The sequence below is a fragment of the Penaeus vannamei genome, unplaced genomic scaffold (assembly GCF_042767895.1).
Source record: "Penaeus vannamei isolate JL-2024 unplaced genomic scaffold, ASM4276789v1 unanchor41, whole genome shotgun sequence".
NCBI lineage: Eukaryota > Metazoa > Arthropoda > Malacostraca > Decapoda > Penaeidae > Penaeus > Penaeus vannamei.
The window spans coordinates 38701-45000 of record NW_027213045.1 but is presented as its reverse complement, the minus strand read 5'-3'; the positions used below and the strand labels follow the sequence as shown (position 1 = coordinate 45000).

The window sequence follows — 6300 nt, the reverse complement described above, 5'->3', positions numbered from 1 at the left end:
CAAATAACCCGCAAAACAAACGAATTATCAAAGGGACTTGTGAAATTCATAAGCTAACGGAGTCAGAATTATTTGGAAAGTGAGATAAACCTGAGCATAAAGAGAAATTGTAAGGAAACGGCCTTTGCCATAGCACCATGGCACAGGGAAACTTTAAGCAAATGGTCTTGGTCAAAGCCTTTTTTTGTAGAGTAATTTGTCACTGGCAGATTTATCATATAAAGATATACAAAGGGATAGACATAATGATACGTATCAGTATGTTTATATATACATGTATCTGTGTGTGTGTAGCTGAATAAGTGAGTGAGTGTACGTACCTAGTGCTCTATATATGTACAGTACCGTAATACACACTGATAAGGGGTCGGTAAAATGGCGGATATCATGTAATAAATTTGGAGCATTTTTTTCATAATTTAGGCATACGTTATATATGCAATATTAAAAATAATATGTTATATTTACTAATCTCTGACCACTGTTCTAAAATGCAATCAGAACTATATGCAATAAGCAAAGGACTTTTGCTCGGAGGTCCACACACTCAGGGAAATCCATGGAAAGCAATATTTCGTTCAGGTATATCGAACGCTTGCGGCTGGACCAAGCGGTCGCGAGAAATCCTTGATTTTGGGATTCTGGGATTTGCAGTATTATTTCGATCTGTCCACATGGGCTTAATCCTCACTTGCAGTGTGCACTTGTGTTTGTAAATATGAATTTAGGAGTAATATTTTGAAATAAATGGGATATAGAAGGATAGCGATCTCATGTACAAACCTTCGAAAGTATCGCCAGTCATTCACCAGTTATGAAGACCTTTCCAAGATTTCAGAGCATTCAGACACGACGTCAACGAAGCTTTTTTTTTCTTGTACTTGTTCTGAATTTCTTGTAACCATGAAAATCACTTGATTCAGACTCGGAGTTAAGGAAAATGTCTGACAAAAAAAAAAAAACGCCACTCATCCCCATGGGCTGTTTATATCCGCCACGGCAAGCGCAAGACCGACCATTCGTTTTCTCTGGGAGACGCTGGGACTAGTGTTGTTCTCGAGTCAAAGCTATTTTTCTCTATCCGCCGATGGAAATATCTCAACACAATACACATTTCGACAGACTATTGCCATTAACACCTTCAAGAGAGGAATCCCAGCTGACGACATCCGGCTGCTGACAAAAGTCCAGATCAAAATTCAGCAACAAGAACGTGAGTCAACACAAACAACGCAGGGAACGAACACGGAAATGAGGCTGAAAATGTTGTAAAAACTGCACTCTTAACACCCATGTGCAACCAAGTTCCTCACACCTGTCGACAAGTGTAGAAAAGGTATGAATAAGAATGAACATCTTCACAATACAATAGCTGTATTTAACCGCTAATTAGAAAATGTATTTCTGGCGGATACATCGTCCGATATACATTTTCTAATAAGCGGTTTTCCCTTGAAGAATTACTAATCTCAAGATTTAAAACAAATTTCGTGAATAAGAAAATGTATAGATCACTACAGCAGCGTGGTCCATGTGATAAGAAAAGGAGATAAGATAGTGATCCTAAATTTTTTATTCAAGTCGAATAAAGGCTTTATCTCATGGTTCATCTGCATTTACGTATTCAAAATATCTCCCTTTCTCATAATATTTCCCTGCCTTATACTTGAGTCTTTGGGTCCCCGGGCATCACCAGACCATTGCATAGGATCACTGGCAACTTTATAGATTTAACTGAAAATTTGAAATAAGGTATGTGACTTACTGTTATGCTGTGATTTATAGGACTTTTGTTTTTGCATATAGTGCGGAAATTACGGCGTAACAAACATGATATAGAAGAAGGCCAGGAAAAGAAGAGACAAACAAGAACTGTAATAGGAAGATTATGAGGTGGGAGATTTGCTACAAGTAGGCAGACGAGTGGAAGATTCAGAAGTCAGAACATCAAGGAGAAAATAGAGTCGTTTTTCCGCCTCTCATGAATGGAAAAGCGTAAGACTGCGTTTACACCAAGCGAATCGAATCGATTCAATTCATGAAGAATCAGTTGACTCGAATCATTTTGAATCAGCTTAGTTCCAACCGACTGAGTCACGATCGTGATGCCATATGTATATATATATATATATATATATATATATATATATATATATATATATATATATATATATATATATATATATATATTTATATATATATATATATATATATATAAAATATCATATATACATATTATATATATACATATATATACATATACATATTATACACACACACACACACGTATGTATTACACACACACACACACACACACACACACACACACACACACACACATATATATATATATATATATATATATATATATATATATATATATATGTATATATATTGTATGTATGTATATATATGTATATATATTATACATATATACATACATATTATATATATACATATATATAAATATATACAGTATATATATATATAAACATATACAGTATATATATATATATATATATATATATATATATATATATATATGTACATACATATTATATAGATACATATATGTATATATATACATATATATATACATATTATATATATATATATATATATATATATATATATATATATATATATATATATATATATATATATATATATATATATGTATGTATGTATGTATTTATGTATGTATCGCGTGTATGTGTCTGTGTGTATGGCATCACTATCTCGGTGCACAGACTCACTAGGACCATTGACAGCACGTCGTCCTCGTTCTGAATTGATGACAATGGTGCTGACTCCTCGGCTGATTCGCTTGACTGATGGAGAAACAGGTCCAGGCGAATCATTGAATCTCAGTCGCCATGAACTGAATCGATTCGATTCGCTTGGTGTAAACGGCTACATCTAAACGTGTGTGGCGAATCAACACGATTCATGAATTGTGTTGATTCTTCATGAATTGAATCGATTCGATTCGTTTGGTGTAAACGCATCCTGAATGAGAAACAGCGAAGAAGACCGAAAATTAAAAGAACACTAAAGGAACATTTTACTTTGATTGCACCAGGCTATTCAGACCTCAAATGTGCGCCCTCCAACAGAAATAATAACGATAAGTACAATGATAATAATAAATTACATTAATGAAAGAAAATAGATTTTTTTCAGCTCACAGTTAGGCAGGTTGGTAAAGGTCCTTGAAGCTTGTTTCTCTGTCCACTCCGAAAGTAAGATTAAGTTCAGGAGAATGTGTAGGGAATATGGTTATCTTATTAACAGCTTATTTCCGTAATCGACATATCTAATCTAATACCGACGTTTATGGCGACCCTTTGTTTTTCTTTTTATCGATGTAGTGATTTTTCTTGCTGATTTGGATGAATCTTTCATCCTTTTCTTTAGACCTTAGCGATCTTTGAGGTATTTTTTCGTAATCGCTCGAAAAGTTTTTGTTATAGTAAAAAAAAAATAAAGTTCCCAGGTTAATTAGTCTAGTGTGTAGTCGCTCTTCGACTAATTGTTCGAAATGAAACTCGCAGTATCGCACTCACTCTACTTGATTAGTTAGTAAATATGGTGAAACATGTGGACATACGACATAAATTAATTCCCATTACATTTGTCCTTTTAGCTATAACATACCACATATATATACATATCATTAAATGCTTTCATATCAAATACAACTGACACATATTCTCTTCTATATGTTCCGTTATTCAATTTGCACTATATTACACTTCACATGGTTTCAACACATACACTGTGCGAGTTCTCTGATCACGACGAATTTCTGCTTGCTGTACAACAGACGTCACTAAGATGCTACACCTCGAAGTGTCACAGCCATACTGTCCTCTTGCTATTAACTGCCCCAGTCTGTGGAGGCATACAAAGCGCGTTTTGTTTGCCCAGCTGTGTTTGACTATACTGTTTGTCTGGCTTATGACGGTCTTGTGTATGACTGCGTGGTGATAACATATCGTGGGTCCTGCCATTTTCAGCCGTCCTGTAGTCTACAAAGCTACATGTGGCTTCATAGTGTTCGTATAACGCACTTTTTCGCTTTCGACTGTTTTCTTCTGAATATTTGATGTAACCGACTTTCAGAAAAAAAGTGATTATGTTTTTCACATGTCATTTTTACAAGAAGCACAGGAAACAATGCAGCAACAAAATGATACAAGCACTAGATTTATCATTCTGCCACAAAACGAGACTATCGGCTGGTTTGTTAAAATTGTACCAGGCCGGATCCAATGAATTTTCATAAATACAGACGCAGAAGTAAAGGCATATTTGTGTATATATCTGCTAGATATACACTTAACCATCTATTTGCCGGGTTGATATGCATGTCTAGACTGAAAATTTTGCATTTGTTTCTTTATTTATGGATGTCAAGTATACGAATATTCTTTGAGTGGGGCCTCGCACAATTCTAACAAACCGGCAGAAAATGTTTACTTCGGACCAAAATTGCGTGTGCTACAGCTTTTGGAGACTACAAAGGTAGTGTTTCGAGATATCGGCATTTTTTTTTTTCTTTTTGTTGTTCACGTATTTCTATAACTGTCCTGATGTTAACATAATATTAAGTAAAAAATAATAATCTTCCTGTAACATAATCCTCTCTCATTTACCTGCATTCCGAAGTTTTGCGGAAATTCCTAGCAAGTAATAGCATTTATTCAAGTGACATTTGTTATTGTAGGGTCACACTGACTTGGGTTGTTTGTAGGCCTACATTTAACATTTTCGGAAATCTCTAAAATCCAAGAAAACAATAATAAATAACAGGCATTCATATTAATTTTTTCGAACAGAAATACCTTTAATCTAGTGCTTGGGGGGTGGGGGTTGCAAGTTTAAGACAATTTACTCAAGATGTGACACAAAGATAAAGGAAATACTTTATATGAACGGCACATCATTCTTATATATTTGTATACAAAAAATCTTCGTTATTGTTTTTCTTAATGCTTTCCAGATTTTTTTTTTTTTTTATAGATTATTCCGAAAAGTGAAGGTAGGTCTCATAACTGATTTTTTTTATTGTATCGAATCGTTACGTCACAACTGCCGATTTTCTATGGTAAAATGAAAAATAATATTTCGGTGAACATCGAAAATTTCTGCCACCACCTAAAAATAGCGGATAGGCCTTGAAATTTTCAGGGGAGAGTCAGAGGCCCTGAAACTCTGGGAATACATTTAAATCAGATTCGGCAACATGTTTAATGTAAAGGGGTGGATAGCCTATGCCTGACCAAAAGTGCACAGCATCCACGTTATAATGGAGAACAATACACTCATCCGTACAAAAAGGCATCAATCAAACAACCACATATAAGGGGAAATCAGTACACACACACATATATATTCATATATGTGTGTGTGTATATGTATGTCTATATAATATATAATTATATATATAAACACACACACACAACACACACACACACACACACACACACACACACACACACACACACACACACACACACATATATATATATATATATATATATATATATATATATATATATATATATATATAATCGATCCGGTTTTACGTCACCAACCCCATTGCAATGACAGTATCTACTTTCTAAGCACTTTTGGGGTTTTGGCAGGTGGAAAACGGCGACCCTAGTGGATGGTCTTCCTTTTAGCCTTGGATGATTAGACGCGTATTACCCATATATAAATACATATAATGATACATAATGTATAATAATTTCAAATATTTTTCGTCTGCCCATCCCTTGAAATCTTACGTTTGAGTCCGATCGCAAAGAAAGCAAGTTTACCTGCGCGGGCTACTGGCGTCGACCCGCGCTAAGAATTGCTCTAAAGGTTTGTTTCCATCGGCCAGAGCGTGCGAGTGAGCGTTATTTTTATTCAATATTTGTTCATTTGCACGTCTCTTGTGGGTCTTTCCATCGAACCTGCGCACTAAGATGTAAACACACATTTAAACATCAAAACAAAAATGGTCATGGCGAGTGGTGTGCAAAATGGCTAAGTACGTATATATTTTTTATAAATATTTTTTATTTTGATTTCCAAAACAATAAATGCTGGTCTAGTGAGACAGAATTGTGCTTCCTCCAGGTGGGGCTGGAATTGATACATTCCTTTACTTCTGATCTTTGGAAGGTAGGTACTCTTGTCTTTTTTGGTGCTTTTTTTCTTTTTTCTTTTTTTGTCTCTTCTCCTGTCATTTCATTATCACCAGAAGCCCGCCATTCAAGAAAAAAAAAATGCTGTGGCCATACCCCT

General features: G+C 34.9%; 1 long non-coding RNA gene across 1 annotated transcript in view; it reads right to left on the bottom strand.

Annotated features, from left to right (window-relative positions):
* LOC138860868 (uncharacterized) overlaps window positions 1–3303 on the bottom strand; it is an 8268-nt gene extending 4965 nt beyond the window's left edge. Inside the window, exon 1 of the long non-coding RNA XR_011398411.1 lies at window positions 3189–3303. This is a non-coding gene — a long non-coding RNA (uncharacterized lncRNA). The remainder of the gene's footprint in view (window positions 1–3188) is intronic.
* Window positions 3304–6300: the final 2997 nt, after the last annotated feature.